The sequence below is a fragment of the Ictidomys tridecemlineatus genome, chromosome 15, assembly GCF_052094955.1.
Source record: "Ictidomys tridecemlineatus isolate mIctTri1 chromosome 15, mIctTri1.hap1, whole genome shotgun sequence".
NCBI classification, from domain to species: domain Eukaryota; kingdom Metazoa; phylum Chordata; class Mammalia; order Rodentia; family Sciuridae; genus Ictidomys; species Ictidomys tridecemlineatus.
The window spans coordinates 36,418,154-36,441,607 of record NC_135491.1 but is presented as its reverse complement, the minus strand read 5'-3'; positions in this window follow the sequence as shown (position 1 = coordinate 36,441,607).

Genomic DNA, 23,454 nt, shown 5'->3' with positions numbered 1-23,454 from the left:
ATAACTTACGGTAGGTTTGTGTGGTAGAATTTTATTCCATTGTTAAAAGTTGTACTTTTGAAGAATAATGATGTAGAAAAAAGACCATAACCTATTATTAAGGGGGAAAAAGCAGGACAGAAAATTATATGATTACATCTAATGTTATGAAATAAATATACGTGTGTATGGAAAAAAGGAAAGAAATGCCCCAACTAGGATTTCAAGTACTTTTTCTCCTCCTCCTCCTCCTCTTTCTCTTCTTCCTCCCCCACCTTTTCTTTTTGGCACTGGGGATTGAACCCAGAGGTACTCTATCACTGAGCTACATCCCCAACCCTTTCCATTTCATTTCAAGACAGGATCTCGCCAAGGGTCTCAGGCTGGCCTTAACTACCTGGGATCCTCCCTGAAGGTTTTGGAAAATGACAACTTCCCAAGACTCTGTGATCCCGGAGAAGGAAGAGAGGGAGGTGGCAAAACACTGATCCTTCCCCAACAAATCCTTCCCAGTGACAAGACAATCTTTAGGAAGGAGGAGGCGGACATCAACCCTAAAATGACAGTCCCTGGGAAGAGGGCGAATATTGATCCTTTCCTAGTAAATTCTTTCCCAGTGACAATGAACCCACTCAATAAATCCTGTCCCAGTGACAATAAAATGACCCCAGAGAGCAAGATAAGCACTGAAGGCTGAGCTCTGGACCCTCCAACCTTTCCCAGTAAAAACAAGTTGAAAATTTTTACAACCCTTTTCCTGAATGCCCAAACTGACACATTCTGCTGAAGTGATGAAGTCACCTCTCACTGTAACCTGTAAAAACCCAGACCCCTGTAACTGGGGGGCCATTTTCTGCCCAAAAAGTGAGCCCCTCTGATGGCTGACTGCGCTGCTGAATAAAATGCATTGCTGATCCATGAAGTCTGCTCCCCTCCCGGTTATTTGTGCTTTCATTATGGGACCTAAACCATTTTGGTTAATTTTTTTTAATGTTTTTTAATTGTTGATGGGCATTATTTTATTTTTATTCGTTTATTCATATGTGGTGCTAAGAATCAAACCCAGTGCCTCACACGTGCAAGGCAAGCACTCTACCTCTGAGCCACAACCCCTGCCCCAATTTTGGTTATTTTTGCTTTCATTCCTGACTCAGCTCTCCTAAGATGCAGTGCCCAACTTTTTTCTTCTTCATATTTGTCTGAATTTTAGAAATTTTCCACAATAAATGTCTTGTTTTTTTTTTTTTACTTCTGTGATGAGAAAAATAATGTTTCTAAAAAATAGTGTAATCACCTTTTTTTGATACTTTTGCTCTCCAATTTATGACTAATCCATGAACAAAAACCAATAATTGAGTTGGGATCCATCCTTCTCTTACACCAAGCCGAAGAGGGAGCTGGGGACTAGGGCTCCAGCCTCATTAGCAGGCAGATTTGCCTTGTTTTCCCTGTAAATGGCCAGAATCTCCTAAAAAGGTGTGTAAGGTTCGCCCACTTTGTTCTCACGTGGGTGATTTGTAGCTGGTGCTGGGACTGATGCAGTACTTCTACTTGTATGTTTAATCAAGGCTCAGAAAGTCTGTTGCCATAGACACAGAGGACCAGGATGATGTGACTATTGCCATTTGCCTCATGAGCTGGTTAAAACTGACCTTTAAAACGTAAGCTTAATTATCTTTACTGCCAAAACAGGCCCCAGGGACTATGTTTTATGAATTCATATTTTGACAATCATTTCCTTCTTTCCTCATCATTAAGACTTATTTTCTGGAACTGCCACGGAATGCACACTGGGCCTCTTTAAATGGCACATTTTCCAAATCTACACAAGACCCCCCAAAACAAAACAAAACAAAAAAAAAACTTATTTGCACCCTGCCTTCTCCCTGGAGAGGAGAAGGGAAAGGAGGTCCCAGGAAGAAGGAGGCCCTGTCCCTCACTCTCTTGCTCCTTTAGTGGGCTTGCCTGTCAAGGTCAACACAGCTGGAGGCAAAGATTAGAACCAACCTCGAACACTCCACTCCTTCCTCAACACAGCAACATCTTGTTTTATAAGAGCTGAAAATGGATTCTATAATGAAATTTGCTGTTGTTTAAGATGGGAAGTATCCTCATAACTCTCGCTGGGTACCAGCCACGCCCAGTGCAGAGCCCCAGGGCTGGCTCTAATTGGTAGCCACCACAGTACAGCTTCATTCATTCATTCTTTGAACAAAAGATACAACAGTAAACCAGGCAGGGGAACTAGCTCTGTGGATCTGCTTTGAATGGAACAGGCTGATAGGAAACAAGTACTCTCAGAAATAGTTTTCCAATCCCCCTGGTGTGGGAGGAAGGAAGGAAGCCGGAAGAGTCTATTTCTGCTCTATGGGGTACGGTGCAAAAGAAGGCTTCAGGCGAAGTCTCCCCAAGGAAGTGACATTTAAATGAAGACCTCAACCATGGAAATTTTCTATATAGGAGATGAGTTAGGACAGTTTTCAAGTTAGAAGGGGAGGGGGCTGTTGAAACTGTCTATCTCTAACGAAACAAGGGAAGGTGATGGATAAGGACCCCCACAAACACCCTAACTGGACATGATGAATGAGATGACCAAAAAGAGAGAGTATAAATGTCCCGAGGTCAGTTTTCTAGTGGGTTATTTGGATAAAGGATCTAAACACAAATTATGTTCATTGTAAAACAGTGGTTCTCAAACTTTTGGTCTTAGGACCCCTTTATAAAAATTATTGGGGCCAGGCATGGTGATCCATGCCTGTAATTGCAGTAATTTGGGAGGACAAGGCAGGAGGATTGCAAGTTCAAGGCCAGTGTGGGCAACTTGGTGAGACCCTGTCTCAAAATTTAAAGAAATGAAAAATAAAAAGGGCTGGGGATGTAGAGCACCCCCTGGGTTCAATCCCTGGTATGATTAAAAAAATTTATATATCGAGAATTCCAAAGAGCTTTTGTTTATGCCAGTTATATCAATCCTAAGTAAATTACCTATTAAAAGCTAAAACTGAGAAAGTTTAAAGTTATTTTCTCTCAATACTTTTATATACAATAAAGTAATTTTAACACAATATAATTTTGTGAAAAATAACTTCATTTTCCAAAACAAATCAATAAAATTCAGAAAACAGTCACATTATTTTACATCTTCATCAGTCTTTCTGATATCTGGCTTAGTAGTGGACAGCTGGATTCTTAAATCTGCTTCTGTATTCAGTTTCTTGTGTTGAAGTATGTTGTTATGAGCAAAATTGTGCCTATCTCCCTCAGTCTCCTAGTTCCATGAAGTCCAACCCAGCACATCAGAATGTGACTATTTGGAGACAGGTTACTTGAAGACATAATTAAGTTAGGAGGACACTGGGGTGGCTCTAGCCCACTATGACTGGTGTTTGAAATGTGTGGACTCAGGCATGGGAAGACATGCAAAGACACTGCACTATCACAAGCCAAGGAGAGGGGCCTCAGAGAAACCGCGGGTATGTTGATCTTGGACTTCTACTTTCCAGAATTGTGGGAAAACGAATGTTTGCTTTCTAAGTCACCCACTTGGTGGAGCTTTGTTTTGGTATTTGTACCAGACTAATACTAATGGAAAAAGTTTGGCCTCATACAGATAAATAGCTAGAAAAAGTACACTGTTTATTTTTTTTAATTTTATTTTTAAAAAAATATTTATTTTTTAGTTTTAAATGGACACAATATCTTTATTTTTACATTGATGTGGTGCTGACTATCGAACTCAGTGCCTCAAGCATGCTAGGTGAGCACTCTACCATTGAGCCACAACCCCAGCCCTAGACTGTTTATTAATGGTCTTTTTAGATCATTGTTAATATCCATCTTTGATAGTAGACTCAGACTTGACAATTGATAGTTTATCTTATAGGTGAGTAGCACTTGCACTCTGAAACCTTATGAATTAACTTTATGTTCTTTTTATTTAAAATCTATTGGTTTGCATCATTCTTTGAATGGGTCTTAACTCATGCATGATTTTATAATATTGTGTTTTGGTCATTTGGAAAATAATGATTCATTAAGCTATATAAGGCAAATGTCTGGAAATTTTTTTTTAAAATTACATTCATTGATGTCAACAAGCATCTAATTAAAAAAGTATGGAAATCTCAGAAACCTGTCAAGCTCATTGTAGTGGATACACATTTTGCAAATGCTACTTTTCATTTGAAAGCTCGAATTTTATCATTGCTAACAAATATTTTAGTTGTTTTCCTTAAGTAACAGGCTTTCTTTCTTTTTTTTTTTTTTCAAGAAAATGTTTGCCAAATACCTTAGTCTGAGAATCCATGTGTGTCAGTAATTAAAAAAAAAAGATATTTCATCATAAAGGGGGTTAGTTGAGCTAGTAACTCAATCACAAAGTTGTTTTTCTTTTCTTTTGAGGGGGGATTGAACTCAGGGGCATTCTACCACTGAGATACATCCCAGCCCTGTTTTGTATTATATTTAGAGACAGGGTCTCACTGAGTTGTTATCGCCTTGGTAAGTTGCTGAAGCTGGCTTTGAACTCATGATCCTCCTGTCTCAGCCTCCCAAGCCCCTGGGATTACAGGCATGCACCACTGTGCCCAGCACAAAGTTGTTTTTCTTGAAATAACCTTTGTTGTTTAGTTTGTAGAAGAAGTTTTCCTAGTTCATCACGCAGAATATTAGAAAACCGTGGACTTATGTCAAAACTTAGTTGAATTAATAATTTAAATGATTCCATCAAAGACATCCCTAAGCAAAACTACGATCCCGCTTCATGAGTGTGTTATGGTAAACCAGGCCAGCTTCATCTTAGGGCCTTCCACTCTGTTTTACTTTAAAAGGTATCTCAAAGTGGACCACTTTCACTGAAATCCAGTTTTACCTCCCAGGTCTGTGCTTCTACCTTCTCCCTTGGAGTATTGAAGAAAGTTCCTAAGTGGACTTCCTGCTGCCACTACTGTAGCCTTTCTGGTCTGTTCTCCCCACAGCCATCTACCCCTGTCCACACTCTATCCCAAATAAGACACACACACCCTGCCTCTCACCTAGCTTTATTTTATTTCCTAGAACTCACTGTGGACCTTATATTGTATCTGGGTGTGTGTGTGTGTGTGTGTGTGTGTGTGAGTTTAAATTGTCTTCATGGGGCTGGGGTTGTGGCTCAAAGGTAGAGTGCTTGCCCCGCACATGGGAAGCACTGGGTTCGATCCTCAGCACCACATAAAAATAAAATAAACAAAATGAAGGTATTAAAAAAATTGTCTTCACTATTAACAGATGAGCTCCCTTGGTCAAAGACTTTATTTGGTTTATACATCTAGAATTGGGTCAGCACATAGCAATTGCTCAATAAACATGAGTTGGATTAAAAAAAAAGTGAATTCTTGGGAAGGCCAGCACCCAACTAAACTTTTCCTACTAACCCGAAAATGACTCTCCTCTTTCCCTCCTTCCCTCCATTCCTTCTCTGTGCTTTCATGTCAGGCTCTATGCTTCACATACAGACACACAGCTCTCCCTTCAGGACTCTCCAGAAGACAGACATGTGCACAAACAGTCCTGATGTGGTCCAGCGCATCAGCACCCAGCACTTGGAGTAACAGAGACCTGGGTTCAGAGTCTTGGTCTTAACCTTTCCAAGTCTCAGTTTCCTCATCTATATTGCAATAATAATAGAAGCAATGACTGCTTAGGTTTGTCATGAAGATTAACTGAGCTAATAAAAATACATTTTGCATATTGATGACTAGATCATCTCTTTATGGGGGTGAAGATGGCATTGGAGTATTAAAGACCAGATCCCAAACAAACACACAGAGGACTCACAGAGAGACAGGGACAAGAGGGAGGGACAACTTCCAGGAGGAGGGAATGTGAGACTGTGTCGGGGACTGAGGTGGGGAGCGATGGGTATGTCCCTAGACAGGTTGGCAGGAGCTGACGGCGGAGACTTTGAGACCACACTGAGGTGCGGGGGGCTTCTTGCCTGCGGGTGAGGAGGGGAGCCCTAGACAAGCAGCACAGGGTGTGGGAGTTGGGGGTTGGATGAGGCAGGGAGACCAGTGAGGGGCGGGCCCCACACGTGTCATGGGGATGGGTATGGAGAGGTGGGGATGGCAGATGGAGGCGAGGGAAGAAGCCAGCACTCAAAGGAGCTTCAGATCCCTGCCAAGAGCTGGACCGAGATGATGAAAACTCTTCTTGCTTTTCCCCCATTTCTTCTGTCAGTTGAAGTAGTTGTTGCCAGAAATTTCCTGCCACTCTGGTCTCTCTCAGTGAGAGGAGGTAGGTAACCCGGGGGGTCTGTTTCTACAAGGAGGTGGAACACCTTAACAGCTAGTCTGACAGATGGATCCTCAGCCTCTGACATTGCTTTATTCTACAGCAAGGGACACCTGGAGGGACATGTGGAGCCTTTCCTTAGATGGTTGGTTGATTGGGCGACGTCATGCTTCATTCCCCCCAAAAAAGATCCTCTCATTCTAGGTCTTAGTCCATACGTGTTCATTGGCTGATAAACATTAAAGATATCATGTAGCTTTTGAAACACGATAATCTTTGCTACTAATTATTTATACTAGAATGTTCTTAAAATTAACTGTGCTCCTTTGAGTCCCACTGAAAGGCTGGAGGGACAACAGCCTACATTCTAGAAATGTTCTTTACTATATAAAGCTGACACAGGCTTATTAAAGAAAAAGCACAAAATTGAATGAAGCCAAAATAAAAGATTCCCATCTCCTTCCCACCACCCCCGCATCCTTAACCCACTCCTCCGAGGTGTGGATGTAGCTTGTCAGACAATTTCTAAATGTATCTTTTTATAATGTACTAAAAAAAAAAAAAAACCAGAAATGAGCCCACACTCTACATCCTGTTTCGTAGCTTGGTTTTCTCCACAATGGATGGCCTTTTGGAAGTCTGGGCACTGAGTGTACCCCATTCTGTTTGGGCTGCTGAGTCCTCTCTGTGCAAGATTTGTTCTTATGGGACATCTTTAGTAGAAAAAATAGACTTCAATTCCACCAATTTAATTTGCACTGGGATTCTTGGCAAAAGGACTGTTTTTATCCTTTGTAAAGTACCGGCCTGTGGCCAGATGCCAAGTGCCTCTCTCACTTAGGGAAACTCCAAACCCCCTTAAGGAATTAGGAGGTCCCAGGCAGAACTGGGCAAGGGCTAGCCCCAGAGAGTAGGAGCAGAGGGTTTGTTTCCAGTTCAGATTCTTGCAGGAGACCCCAAGAGCCCCAACAAAACATGGTTGAACACATTTTGCATTTCCTCCAGGGCTTTGGTCACTGACATTGAGAAATATAATGGCAAGTTGATTTTTATTGAGAAGTTCCTCCCAGGAAAACCAACGGTAGCATTCACTCCGAAGGGTCTTGAGAGGATGTTTCTTTGGTGATATGGAAAACGCATAATCCATGCCACTTACAGAGCCCTCTATAAAAAACATTTGCCGCAGCATTGTTAATATTTTAAAAACTGGTAACGATTTGAATGTCCATTGGCAAGGGAGTGAATAAATAAATCGAGGTGCATTCATAGAGAACTTGATATAATGAAAACAAGTGGGTTGGCTCTTAAAGTTGAGTGAAAGAACACGTAACAGATGGTATTACGATGTAAGACCACTTAAAAACATGCAAGATGTTATAGATGCATGTAATTTGTGGTTTAAAAAAATGTAAAAACACCAGAATTATGGTACTGATGACCTTGTAGAGATGGGAGAAAGCTTACCAGCTGCCAGTATTGAGGACTTCACCCACAACTGTGATGTTAATTTCTTTTCTTTTTTTTTTTTTTGAAATTTTAGAAGAATCTATTGAAGCCTTTCCTCTTTGGGGCCCAGTTTTATGCATATATAACTGAAAAATATTGTATATATTTATGATGTACAATGTGATTTTTTTTTTTGGTGGTATTGAGGATTGAAGCCAGGGCCTCATGCATGCTTAGGCAAGTGCGCTATCGTTGAGATACATCCGTAGCCCTTTTAATTTTAGAGACCAGGTCTTGGTAACTTGCCCAGGCTGGTTTGAAATCCTCCTGCCTCAGCCTCCTGAGTAGCTGGGATTGCAAGTATGCACACTGTGCCCATCTACAAGGTGATTTTTGATATATATGTTGTGAAATGATTGTCACAAGATAATATACTTGTGACATCATACAGTTACCCTTTGTGTGTGGTGAGAATATTTAAGATCTATTTTCTTAGCAATTTTCAAGCATACAATTCATTATTTTTACTATTGTTGTTATTATTAGTTGTAGTAGTAATAGTAGTACCAGGGATTAAACTCAGAGGAACTTAACCATTGAGCAACATTCCCAATTTTTTTTTTTTTTTTTTTATTTTGAGACAGGGTCTCACTAAGTTGCTTAGGGCCTCACTAAATTCCTGAGACTGGCCTTGAACTTGAGATCCTCCTGCCTCAGCCTCCTGAGTTACTGGGATTACAGGCGTGCACTGTGCCTGGCCATAATATATTAACTATATCCACCATGTTAGTACAGTAAATCTCTAGAATTTATTCATCCTGCCTAACTGAGCTTTGTACCCTTGAAGTGCCTATCCCCCCGCCCCTGTCCCTGACATCTACCATTCTATCCTTTGCTTCTTTGAGGTTGATTTTGGTTGGTTTTTTTTTTTTAAAGATTCTATATATGAGATCATGCTCTCTCTATTCTGTGCCTAACTTATTCACTTTAGCTTAGTATCCTACAGATTCATCCATGTTATTGCAAGTGACAGGATTTTCTTCTTTTTAAAGACTGAATAATATTCTATTGTGGATAAATACCATGGTTTCCTTATTAATTCATGTGTGAATGAACATTGATGTTGATTCCTTATCTTGGCCTTGTGAATATTCCTTCTCTTAGCTATCGGGAATGCAGATATCGCTTTGATATGTTGATTTCACTTTTTAGCTGAATATCCAGAAAATGGCATTGCTGGATCCCATCCTGTTGCTGGAACGTGGTTTCAGTCTTTTGAGGTAGCTCCATATTGTTTTCCATAATGGTTCTACTAGCTTAATTTCCCAACCACAGTGGACAGCATTCCTTTTCACCACATCTTTCCTGTGTGTACCTTTTATCATTTTTGATAATAGCCATTCTAACAAGGGAGAGTGATACCTCCTTGTTTTCATTTGCATTTCCCAGATGATTAGTGATGTGCAACATTTTCCCCATACTTTTTCTGTCCATTTTGTATGTCTTCTTTGGGAAATGCTTATTCAGGTCCTTCATCCATTTAAAAACATCAGGTTATGCCAGGTGCTGTGGCTCATGACTGTAATCCCGGCCGATCGGGAGGCTGAGACAGGAGGACTGCGAATTCAAAGCCAACCTCAGCAACAGTGAGGTGCTAAGCAACTCAACAAGACCCTGTCTCTAAATAATACACAAAATAGGGCTGGGGATGTGGCTAGTGGTCAAGTGCCCCTGAGTTCAATCCCTGGTACCCTAATAGTAACAACTACAACAATAACAACAATCATCTATTTACTTCTCTTTCAGCTATTGAGTTCCTTATGTAGTTTGGATATTAACCCCTTATCAGATGCATAGCTTCCGAATATTTTATTCCCTTTCCACAGATCACCTCTTCACTCTTGGTTATTTCTTTTGCTGTGCAGAAGCTTTTTTAGTTTGATGTAAGATCCACTTGTCTATTTTTGCTTTTGTTGCTTTGGGGTCATGTCCAAAAAGTTTTCCAGCTTCAGAGGGCGTGTTCACATCTTGGATTCATTTTGAGTTGGATTTGGTACACCGTGTGAGACGGGGGTCCAACTTCACGCCTGGGCTTGTGGGTGGTGTTCCGTTTTCCGGGCACCCCTTCCTGAAGAGCTGCTCCTCTCCCCATGGTGTGCTCTCCGGGCTTTGTCAGATTTCAGTTGACTTCCTTGCTAGTTATTAAAGCAAAGATGGCTTGGAGAAAACTGGAATAAAAGTGCTGTCCCGAAGGGACATTCCTTAAGGGATTGGAACTGAATGATGAAAAATTCATCAGCTTCTAGAAGAAGCAGAAACAGAGATACACAAAGGGAGGGCAAGCCAACCGAGGCTATAGGGAGGCCATGGAACTATTATGACCATGACAATTGGGTCATTTGGGGACAAAAGCTGTTTGCTAAATTCGACTTTTGACATTAGAAGTGGAGAAAAGTATAAACACAAAATAGCATGAAATTAGGGTTTTCTAGAATTAGACTTAATTCGGGGTAAAGCCCTGTGTGAATCTGGTAGGATGTGCAATGAGTGCCTTCTAGAAGCCTTTTTGGAAGCAGGAACTTCATAAACTGCTCTGACTTAGAGAAAGAATAAAGGTGAACTCAGTACAGCCTCAGGGCGAAAGGATCAGAGAGGAGGATGACCTCCAGCTGATGGAGTGGGGAGAAAGTTCCATGCAGAATGTGGCATTGGACATGAGTGAATTTGGTCCACAGAGGTTGCCAGGAAACAGCTTGAAGGAAGCTTTCCCATCTGGAAATGGTAAAATGTGGGCCAACGAGGACAGCAGCATAGTTAAGAGAAAAGGCTCTTCCCTGGGATGTTTGGTAGGTGGTCGGCCATGAACATGTAGGTGGGGGAAGAACAAGGAAAGGTGGAAATTGGTAGCGAAGACATCAGACACAGACATCAAAGAGGGTCCTTAGGTCACAGGACTGGGAGTCACAGGGAACTTATCAAAAGAAACATCTGGAACAGGTCTGTCAAAAAGCTCCCAGCCTTGGTTAATGATAACCCCTTAAGGGAACTGCTGTTTCAGGTTCATGTCATGCCCCATCCCTGTGGCCAGGTCATCAGGACACACTCTTTGTGACAGTCATCGGGACCCTCACAAAGGAAATCTGCTGAAGGCTATAGAAAGAGACACCAACCATTTAAAAGGGGGGAATCAAACTAAGAACAAAGGAATCCCAAGCCCTTAAAGACCCCGGACTCTAAAATCGATACCGCTCTCTCCTCTCCAGAGGCAGTTACACTGTATGGTATCCTCATTTCTCACTTTTCTACTATCCCCCTGTCTATACTGTGTGACTTGACTGAAGTTCTTCCTGGGGGACCCCAAGAATGGATGGCTGTGGACCCCCACGGCTGCTTGAGCTCCATGGGTGGGTCTCCTTTGCTACAGGTTCAGGTAGCAAAGGTGTAGAGAGGGTCTTTTAAAGAAATGGGGTTGGGTATCGGGGATTTTTGCCAACACTGACCATAAGATTCCAACTTAATCCTAGGGTGAAGCACTTAAAAATACAGTGTTGCTGGGTTCATTCCTGAAATAATTGAAACAAGAAATCTAGATAGATATTAATATATCGATGTTCGTAGCAGCATTGTCACAGGAGAGGGGGGACTGAAGCTCCAAACCTTGGTTCTGGTCTCCCCACCAAAGAAAATTTAAATTCAGACACAAAAAGTCAAGTAAGAGAACTTTAGTATGAGTAAAAGTAAGGCTCAACCAAAAAAAAAAAAAAAAAAAAAAAAAAAACAAAGAGAGAGAAAAGAGAACAACAAAGGATACAATGTTGCTTTTAAATTTATTGCTCTTTGATGTTTGCCAGGAGAATTGGGTTCTACCTCCTGCCTTCTTTATCAATCAGATGTTTATCTCCTCCTTCACATCCCGTGGGGGAGTTTTTGACCCTAGTTGGTCTTCTTCAGACCTTCATCACCACGACAGGTGATGGCCATCCAATTCAGAGAGGATTCATCTACAAGCCAATCCTATGTTAAGGTGGGCACTGGGCTCCGTGGCTGGACAGCATTTCCCTTAGTGGCCTACACTACTGAAGAAACTTCTCTTCTGAAATACAATGAGAAACCTATGGCCATAAATCCCAGCTTTACAGTGACCTCAGTAGACTCTGCCAGGAGTTAGCCCCATGGATCTTTCTTTCTTGACCTATTTCTTAATTAACTCCCTTTGTTTCTCCCTGTTTATTCTCAGGGTTGGTACACCTTTTGTTATTCTTTGGGTTACTTCATTGTTCATTAAAGGCAATTTCAAAGAAACCCCGTGATCCTGCTTTTATTGGTTCCCATTTCCCTGTTCATTACTAATTACTACCTAATGAGATTACTTGCAGTAGTTAAAAGGCAGAAATGGCCCAAATGTACATCCATGAATGAATGTAGACAACATGATAGGTATTTGTATACAATGGTATATTATGTGCAGTTTTACAAAGGAATGAAATTCCAACGCAGGCTACAACGTGGTTGGATATTGAAGACAATATGCTAAATGAAATAAGTCAGACACCAAAGGACAAATATTGTAAGATTCTACTTATATGAGGTAGTGAGAGTAGTCAGATTCCTAGGAACAGAAAATATGGTGGGGGTTACCAGGGGCTGGCAGAGGGGGGAGTGGGGTGCTGTTGTTTACTAGGGAATGTGTTCCACTTACCAGCTTAGTAGGACCCTTGGAGAGAAGAGCCCCTATCTGGATATAGGGGCTACATCAGAGGGAACAGATGGACCTCATTCATGAAGAATTGTGGCTGGCGGTTTTGACCTGTCTGGTGTTTCCTTGGAGGAACAGCTTAAAGGGCTTACCTTTATCAGAACCCTTGCAGCTCTGGGCAGCTCTCCAGTTACATGCTGATCTGTTTGTTGTTCAGCTACCTGGGCTGTGGATAATAGTTGAGAGGAAAAAAATGGGGCATAATTTTGGAAGAAAAACCAGAGGAATTAAATTTTTTAGGGAGTAAGAGCTTTGAAAAGCTCTGACACTTTCCCAGGAATCTAGAACAGAGAATCAACAAAGAGTAGAAAGTATAAAAAGAAACCAAAGAGAAATTCTGAAAAGCACCATAACTGAAACAAAAATTCAATAGAGGATTTCAGTAATGGATTTGAATAGGCAGAAAAAGAAATCAGCAAATTGAAAGCATGGTCCATATCAAGATTCTTAAAAAACAACAAAGATAAATGATCAGAGCCCAAGAGACTTATGGGACACCATTAAGCATATCACATATGTACAATGAGAGAAAAGGAGAAAGAGACAGAGGGGCAGGAATATTTTTTGGTAATGGTTGAAAAATCCCCCAATAGGATGAAAACCATTTATCCACACATCCAAGAAGCACAACAAACTCCAAGTAGGATTAAACACAAAGAGCAGCGTTACTCATGGTAACCCAAAAGCAGACCCCCCCCCCCGCCCAAATGTCCATGAATGAATAAACAAAAACGTGACTTTCCCATACAGTGTAGTATTACTCAGCCATATCAGGGTAGGAAGCATTGATACTGCTATCACATGGATGAATGTTGAAACCCTCATGCTAAATAAATCAAAGGAGCTAAACATCAAAGACCATATAGCATAGGATTCAGTTTAGATGAGTGTCCCTAATAGGGGAATTCACTGAGGCACCAAGTAGATGAGTGATTATGAGGGCTGGGGAGGAGGAGGAATGGTGGGGGACCACTTAAGGGGCACAGGGATTCTGTTTGAGGTGAGGCAAGTGTTCTGGAAGTAGATAGTGCTGATGATTGCACAACACGGGACACCCTAAAGACCACAGAACTGCATGTATATTTTAAAATGGTTTTAGAATTGGTACTTAGGTGTTAATGGGAATTTTAGCTCAAAAAAAAAAACACAAAACACAAAAGAACCCAAAGCTGGGTGTGGTGGTGCACGCCTGTAATCCCAGTGGCTCTGGAGGCTGAGGCAGGAGGATTTCGAGTTTAAAGTCAGCCTCAGCAATGGTGAGCCACTAAGCAACTCAGTGAGGCCCTGTCTCTAAATAAAATACAAAATTGGGCTGGGGATGTGGCTCAGTGGTTGAGCGCCCCTGAGTTCAATCCCTGGTACCCCACCCCACCCCCTCCAAAAAACAGATTTATAAGATAATAAAGTGAAATAAAAATAAATTGCATATGAAAAAGTAACACCAAAATATGCATTTTTCTGCTCTGCTGCTATGATTTTTTTGGGGGAGATGACTTCTCATCCCACGTCACCACAGTCAGCAGCTGTGACCTCACTTGCCAGTCACAGGGTATCCATTTCCTAATCTCTACAGGTTCCTAGGGTTTCAATAAAATGGGATCAATGGGAACGCCATGGTGTGGCCAGGTCAAGAACCTGGTCCTTACATGGACTGCATCATCCTGGGGAACGCTTTCCTCCCCCACTCATCTCCATAGTGTCTTAAACCAGGAGTTGGCAAATCCAACCAGAGGGACAAACCCAGCTGGCTGCTGCCAGTTCTTGCAAGGTCCAGTAGGGTTGGTTTTCACCGAGCAGAGGGGAGGAAAGGGTGGGTGGGGTCACCCAGCATGGCTTCTTTGGCCTGGTTTTCCCCTCACCCTCACCCCGAGGGCACCCTCCCGGGTTCTCATGCCTCCCACAGCTCCTTCTTCTCCCCCCTGAGGCTCCTGCCCCGGGGAAGCTGCGTGATTGGTTGATTCTGCTTCTTCCCCCAAGGTGAGGCTGCCTCGAGGGCTGGGACCTGTCACCCAGCTGAGATATGATCTCCTAAAAAGAATTTCATTCTTCTCAGTAGACCTGTATTAACAACAACAAAATCCTATTTGATGATCATTTTTCAATCAAAAAAATTTTTGGAAATTTGTTTTTTTTATTTTGTATATAAATACCTACATAATATCTTCAATTTTGCTTCTAGGGCCCTGTAAAGCCTAAAATACTTTCTACCTGGTTGCTATGGTTTGAATATGGATAGTGTCCCCCAAGGGTCTGTGTGCTATAAAGGCTTAGTCCCCAGGGTGGCGCTCTTGGAAGGTGCAGTGAACCTTTAAGAAGTGGGACCTAGCGGGAGACCCTTAGGTCACTGGGACATGCCCTTGAAACAGATTATGGAAGCCCAGTCTCTTGGCCCCTCTCTTATTTTCTGGCAGGAAACGTGAGCACTCATTCCTACATGTGCTCTGTCCAAACCCATGGGACCACCCGATCTTGGACTTGAATTTCCAGCACCATAAGCTGAATAAACCATTTTTCTTTGTAAGTTGATTGCCTCATGTATTTTGCTATAGTTGAAGCTAAGACACTGGCTCTTAACAGAAAAGGTTTTCTGAGTCTTGAGTTATTTCCTACCCTCTTTCCATCTTCCCTCCTCTCTGCCTTTCCCCTCTGCCTTTTGTTTCTTCTGTTTCCTGGGTGTTATGGTTTAGATATGGTGTCTCTCAAAAGCTCACGTGTCAGACGATGCAAGAAAGTTTGGAGGAGAAATGATTGTGTTATATCCTTAACCTAATCATAAAAAAATCACTCCCCGATGGGGTTAACTGAGTGGTTAACTGGAGGCAGGGGAGTTGTGGCTGGAGGAAGTGGTTCACTGGGGGCATGTCTTTGGGGTATATATTTGTATCTGCAGAGTGGAGTCTCTCTCTGCTTCCTGATGATCATGTGAGCTGCTTCCCTCTGCCACACTCCTCCACCATGGTGCTCTGCCTCACCTTGAGCCCTGAGGCATGGAACAGCTGTCTATGGATTGAGACCTCTGACACTGTAAGCCCTCAAATAAACTTTTCCTCCTCTACAGTTGTTCTGGACAGATTCTTTAGTCACAGCAGTGGACAGCTGACTGAAACACTGGGTTTCCTTCTCTTCCTTGCCACATTTCATTCCCCAGAAGCCTGACTGGGAAACTTACTCCAAGGCCAATGGCTACAGATGAAATATGTCGAAAGCCCTACATGGTGCTTCCTCATTTAACTGGAGGCTTTGACCTCTTAACTGCAATCCATTCTCATTTCTGCACCAGGTTGTCCAGAGTGATGGGAAATCCGTCTTCCTGAGGTCCACAATCTCAGGGGAGAAAACTCAGACACATGAGATGGGTCATATTCCTCCCCTCTTACATGCAACTCTTGAACCGTCTCCACCTTAAAAGCAAATTCTGGATTGCTTTGTTCTCTCTGCTACGTATGCATTTGTCAGACTGTGTTGAGTTCACCTAATAAAATATGTGCATATTGTCTCAGAAAACAAAACAAATCCCCTTTACTAAAAACTTCAATCTACTGGATAGTAAATACAAGGTAACAAAGGACCCTTTTGTCTGAGTATTTATTTGTTATGCTACTTTTATTAAGCCATAAATCATAACTGTAAGTTTTCCTTTTTTTCCAGTAATTTTAAATGTTTAGCTTAGAAATTAATATTTGATTTAGTAATATTTGATTTAGGCGATTGGCATGAGATAACCTTGTTTTAAAGGATGGGGGATGCTGAATAAATATGTCTTTTCTGCCACAGTCTGGCTGGGCACAATCAGGAGCCACTCAAGCAGGAACAAACTTTATTTCCGAACTCCCCCGAACGCCACCCACCCGGCCCCCTTCCAGGGACACCACATCAACCGGAACTCCCTCCACCGGAACTTCACCAAACAACGAACTCCCCAGGAATCCCAGAGAGAACTAAGGCAAGGCGGACCGCAGGGGTCTATATACAATTGAATACATAGCCTGTTTCAATCCAGCATCATCCAGTCACAGCAATTACAGATAGCTTAACTTAACTACCATCATCTTAATGGCTCTCCTCTCAACCATTACTTCTGGCAAAATGCCAGGGGCCATTCCCACTCAGCTGTGGCTCTCAGCACTTTTCTCTGGAGGGGAAAGTGACTCTATTGATTTTATTCTTGTGGCCCAGAGATGACAAATACAGTTTTCCTGTTCTGAGGTTTCCAAGGAGGGAGGAGTTGAGGCTCAGAGGGGAAGGATGCAGGTTTAGTAGGATGTGATGTCAGCTCAGGGCATGACGTTGGGGAGCTGCAGTGTGGGTACCAAGTATCTGCAATCCTGGTCAATCACTTTATTTCCTTTTTATCAAATGTCACCGAGAGTGAAGAGAGATACCAGACAGTCATCCAATGTTTCCCAAAGACCTCACTCTTTGAGACTAGAAATAGATCTCTTTACTTCAGACACAGTCCCAGAGAGGAATCAATGAACTGAGCTCCCTCAAAAGTATTTTGAGGATGGGGCTTTGTAGAGCGCTTGCCTAGCATGTGTGAGGCACTGGGTTCGATTCTTAGCACCACATATAAACAAATAAATGAATAAAGGTCCATCAATAACTAATAAATTTTTTTAAAAAAAGTTTTTGGGGCTTTTTTTTTTAAAACAACTCTTTGTTTTTGATAAAAGCTTATGTTTTTATAAGTAAATCCCAAAGTGCCATTCATAACTTAGTGGAAATTAAGTTATTTAATCCCAACATTGAAAGTATAATAATTTTATGTCTAAAGTGACAAAATCAGGTAGCATATTATAATTTGAGTTTTCTTTGTGCCGTTTATGAAATAACTGGCAAGTGGAAACATACCTTAGCTCCACTAATTGCCCTTAGTTGGAAAAGGCATCTTCAAGAGCTGAATGCTTCAAGTTCTGTAGATGACATCAGGGATATTTTGATCAATAAAGAACAAGTGGCTTTTAGGGACTTGGATTAGGGGGTGGAAATCTTTAAGAGGAATCTTTGTCACAAATAGTTTTTAATGTCAGCTAGGGAAAAATGCTTTTAAAAAAATTTGTAGTTGTAGATGGATGGAATGACTTTATTTATTTTTTGTAGTGCTAAGGATTGAACCCATAGCCTCACACATGACAGGCAAGCTCTCTGCCACTGAGTTATAGCCCCAGCCCCCCAAATATGTTTTTCCCCTAATTTAAAAAAGTAAATTTTAGCCAAAAATCTTATCTTTATTTCTGGACTATTTCAGATAGGGCCTTGCTAGGTTGCTTAGGGCCTTGCTAAATTGCCGAGGCTGTCTTTGAACTTGCGAATCCTCCTGCCTCAGCCTCCCAAATTGCTGGGATTATAGGCGTGCACCACTGCACCAGGCTAATTTTAATTTTTCATTCTACCTCTAGCAAGTCAGGGTCAATAATTCATCCAATTTTTCTCTAGCAACATGTCATTAGTGTTCATTTTGTAAATGTAGAATCCGACATATTCAGTCTTGCCCCACCCGTTTTTGATGCCTGTATATTTATATCACCATCATAGCAGGTATCTGGATATTCATAGTACTATTGCTTATTGAATCAATACCCTATTAGTGGACATTTGGGTTGTTTCCAATTTTTTTCCTATAAAACTACAGGTAATGCTGTGATCATGTGACTACTTGTTCTAGAGGTGCCTCTGTCACTTTGAAACACTGTGTGTTTCTGACCTCTTCCTGTGGGACTTGGGAGTTAGTGAGACTGGCCTACATCCTTCTTATATCAACCTGGATCAAATAAAACATTTGTGTAGGACTGCTTATGCTAGGGAATTTATTTTATTTTTTTTTACTAAAATAACGTAATTTTGTTTAAACTAAATAATGAGCATTTTTACATATTTGGCTGAGTGAAAAAAAAAACAAAACAAAACTGTGGGGCCATCCTTGCTGGGAAGGAGGAGGAATATGACTGGGGAGTTCAAATGGACTCCATGGTGATGCTCCAGTCTAGTTTATATGCTGGGTTGTGGTTACCAGGAATGCTGTTTTTGTGTGTTTATGTTGTGAATTAGCCTGTCCTCCACTGCTATAGCAAAATACCTGAGGCTGGGTAACTTACAAAAAGGTTTATTTGGCTCACAGTTTTGGAGGCTGAAAGTCCAAACATCATGGCACGGGCTGGGGTGAGGGGGCCCCTGCCAGGTTGCATCACATCATGGTGCATGGCATCATGAGAGGAGCACGTGCTAGAGGGAGAGGTCACATGGTGAAACAAGAAGCCAGAACAACTCGCTCATTTACAACAACTGCTCTCTCAGGAATTAACTGGGGTCCCATAAGAACAATGTTAATCCTTTCTGAGAGGCAGCACCCCCAAAGACCTAATAATCTTTCATTAAGCTCCACCTCCCAACATCACCACCCAAAACACGACCCCTTGGGGGACACACTCAGACCATATCCCAACCACAGCATGTTGTTACTATATACACTTAAGTGTCTCCTTCTATGCCTAGGACTTAGTTCATAATGTATTTTTAATAAAAGAAAAAATTCTTGGGATGTCAACCAAGATGAAACTCAAGTTCACTCTATGGGGACCCTGATTTCCAGTGATTGCTGCTGTTCTTATTGTTGATGGTATCTTATTGGCACTAGTCATTTATCAGACATGGAATAAAATAAGAGACATAGAAGATATTGTGAGCACAAGACTTGTGGATCAATCAGGTTACCTTTTTCTTCTTTATTTGCCTTTTTCTTTCTCTCTTTTTTTTTTTTTTTTTTGCACTGAGAATTTGAACTCGGGATACTTTTCCACTGAGGTACCTTATTTTTTATTATTATTATTTTTTATTTTGAGACAAGGCCTCATTAAGTTGCTGAGACTGGCCTTGAACTTGCAATCTTCCTGCCTCAGCCTCCTGAATTGCTGGGATTACAGGCGTGCACCACTGTATCCAGTGTCAGTTTTTTTTTTTAACCCAGGTTTTCTTTGGTTGATAACAAAGGAAACTTTCTCTGACTGCTATGCAGAAGTGTGCTGGTGAGATTTCACAGGAGAAACATCTGTGGAGGGTGGGATGGGGACGTGCCCTTGAGGTGGCAGCAGAACCAGAACCTTCTGTTGGTCTGAATGAGTGGGTCCATCTGCTTCAATCTCTCTAACCCTTGGCTCAAGACTCAAGTTCAGGGATGAAGGGATCTGACAGATCTGGCTCTGGCTGAAGGTCCACCCTGGGGCTCATGGGCATGTCAATCCTGTGTGTCATTATAGCCCCTAATCACAAAGAGAGAGAGAGAGAAAGAGGGGAGGGGGGGGAGAAAGGAAGGCTAAAGAGTTCCGCAAAGTGTACAGTGATGAGAAATGGAAACAAATACTGTAACTCAGAAATAAGAGTGGCTCAAACTCAAGTGTGATTCATTTGTACTGGAATAAGTGAATCCGAGGGTATGATGACTTCGAGTCAGAAAAAAAAGGAAAAAAAAAAAAAAAGCAGCCAGAAGCCAGGATGCATAAAACCAAACAATAGCAACACCAAACCCAGGGGTGCAAACAGGAAGTATGAGACCACCTGAAGTTACGTTTCACTCCACCGGGAAGCCATTAGTCCATCTTCCAGCACATGGTGGGTTGCAAAGCTCAGCCCCTTTTAACTTGGAGCATCACTGCAGACCAGGTGGCCTGAGAAGGCCTCTCATGCAACACAGCACAGGGGACACCCCTTTGACTTATCTTTAATCTCATAATCCCCAGGAGAAGATTCCAAGAAAAGTGAGCTGAGGTCAGAGCTGCACCAGCTGGGAGAGGAAGGGTTGCCTTAGGGCAGGTGTTCTCAGCAGCCCAGCTGTGAAAACAAACCAGTGGAGAGAGCAGGAAGCCAAGCCACAGGCCCTGGTTAGTGGTGCCCTCTGGGGCCAGCGGAAGCAGGAGCAAATTCTCTCTGGGAGAAAGTGCGTTCAATTTAGACCCTTAGGGCACCCTTATAGAGCAAGAGGGAAAAAGTAGCAAGTATTCTGAAGGTACAAGGAGCCACTTGTGTCAAAAAAAAAAAACAAAAGACAAAACAAAAAAACTATTTTAGAATCCCTCCACCTCTCAGAGAGCTGACCTTGGAACTGTCAGAATCTAAATAGAGATCAGATATATGTATATATGAAGTGTTTGATGAAGGATGTAATAAGGAACATAAGACCCCAGGAAATATAATCAGAAATAAAATAGAGAATTTAAAAATGGATCTTCTAGAAATAACAAAAAGAAAAAAGCTTCTTTGTTGAATTAAAACAAAACAAATGCACCAAACAAACAAACAAAAAACACCTCTAGAAGGTGGTTGGACAGAAAATTAAAGATGGATGAAAAAGAGAATTAATACACTGGAAAGTACATCACAAGAATCACCCAGAACACAACACAGAGTGATAAAAAGATAAAAATATGAAAAGACAAGAGATTTGAAGAATAAAATGAGAAAGTCTAGCATATACCTATTTGGAACCCCAGAAATAAAGAATAGAGAGCCTAAAGAAGAGGCATTATTTGAAAAGACAACAACCAGAACCTATAAGAAAATATAAACACACAAATCTAGGAAACATGTGTATCCTGAACAGAACAAATGAAAAGGGATTCATGCTTCAACTTATAGTGAAGTCATAGTGTACCAAAAGTTCTTAAAAGGAGCCAGAGATAAAGAACAAATAAAGATAAATAGTCATTGTAGTCCTGGAGGAATTTAAAAATGAGTTATAGTTAGAAATCTCCACACAAAGCAAATACCAGACCTAGAGAGTTTTAAAATTAATTCTGCAAAATTTCAGTGAACATGTCATTTCTATCTCCCTAGCTAATTCCATGAAGCCAGTTTAACTAAGAAGAAGAGTACATGAAGAGTACATGAAAGGAAAATTCACTGCCAGTATAACTCATAAAGATGCTCACCAAAAATCCTATTTGAAACATTGATGAGTAATAGTGTTTCAAAAGAGAAAATATTAATCCCTGAAACTCAAGAGTGGTTTAATTTGAGAATGTCCCTGAACTTCATTAATCACATTAGAAAATTAAAGAAGAAAAAGCATATTATTATCTCAATAAATGCCAAAAAGTCATGAAAAAAATCAGCCTCAGATTTTTATTAAAACAAAGTCAAATTTAGAAATAAAAGGGTTACTCCTTAGCCTAATTAAGTAAATCTACTTAACAACTTCTATCATATGTTATTTTAAATGGGGAAGAGTTAGAAGCCTTTCCTTTGACCATGAGTTTGGTAAGGATGCCCTCTACTGCTAATTCTATTCAGCTTTGTACTAAAGGTCTTAGCCAAAGCAATAAGACAAGAAATAAAAGGCATAACAATTGAAAAGGAAGAAACAAAATTTTCATTATTTGCAAGTGATATGATTATTTATGTGGAAAACCCCAAATAATCTAAATAATATCTTTTATGATAAATTTACTATAGATTAGTATAAAATTCAAATAATAAAAATGGTTTTAAAGCATAATAGTAAGAGAAGACATCATTTGATTGAAACCAAAAAGTTTAAGATATCTAGGCATCAATTCTATCAAAAGCTGTACCAGGTCTATGTGGAAAAATCATAAAATTTTATTGAAAAATCTTAAAGGAGACCTAGTTAAGTGATAGATATTTTGTACTTATGGATAAAAGGATTCAATATTGTAAAGATGTTAATCTATCCACAAACTGATATATAAATGCAATGCAATTCTAATCCAAATCTTTGAAAGATTTCATTTGTGTATGTGTGTAAGTTGCCAAGTTGTTTCTAAATTATATAAAAGTACAAAGTGCCAAGAATATTCAAGATACTGCTAAAGAAAAATAATTAGGTAGGATATTAAGACATAAAAGGCTGTAATATTTTAGATTGTGTGGAATTTGCACAGGGCAAAAGACAAATGACCAATATAATAGGAGAGTGATCTTGGACACAAACCCAGGGATAAATGGAACTTTGATATATATATATATATATATATATATATAGGTCTCACTGGAGACCATTATATGTGTTTACATATAATGCTGGCTCAACTGGGCATCCAGTGAGAAATGGATCCACACTGTGCACCTCAAAAAAAAAAAAATCCAGACAGAGGACTTACTGTGGAGAACTATAAAGTTTTGAGAAGACAAAGTGGAACTGATCTCTCAAATGTTCAGCTACTAAAGGGTTTCTTAAATAAGATGCCAAGGGTTCTAACTGATATGGGGGACTTTACCCGGGAGAAACTCTTGCACATGTGCTTAATACAGAGTTTAGGCATTACATCATGTAGATAAACCTATTAAGGAGAAATGGAATAAGAAATGCATTCTCTCTCAGGAGCAGGAGAAAGAGAGAAGAGGAAACTTTCAGTAAGTACAAGATGATAATAACATTTTCTAGCATTTCTGTTGTAAGTTTAGTGGTGTATAGAATTTAATGGTGAGAAATTGGTGCCAGGCATGGTGGTGCACGTCTATAATCCCAGTGATTTAGGAGGCTAGGGCAGAAGGATCACAAGTTCAAGGCCAGCCTTAGCAATTTAGCAAAGCCCTAAGCAACTTAGTGAGACCCTGTCTCAAAATTAAAATTAAAAAAAAAAAAAAGGCTGGTGATAAAGTACCTTGGGTTCAACAATCAAAGGTGCAGGTGTGCAGGGCATCCAGAGGACCACCAGGGCCAGGAGACAGCAGCCCCTTTCTGACTGGGGCTTCCCTTCCCATCCCGCCATTTTGTCTCCCTCCATGCATCAGTACCCATACAGAACATCTTCTGAATGCTGGTGCCAGGTGCTTGTGAGCCTCTGTGGCTCCCCAGGTTAAATCTTATCCCCATGCTGTCGACACTTTCCTCGAGTCCTGGCATTTGTGCTGAAACCAAAGTTGCTCATAAATGGCTGAAGCACAGATTCCAGCTGGCCCCATGTCTTAGCCCAGCAGGTCTACTGCTTGGCTTGAGCCCCCACTGAGCTAAAGGAAACTGGGCTGACTGGATATAGGATGCCGAAGGA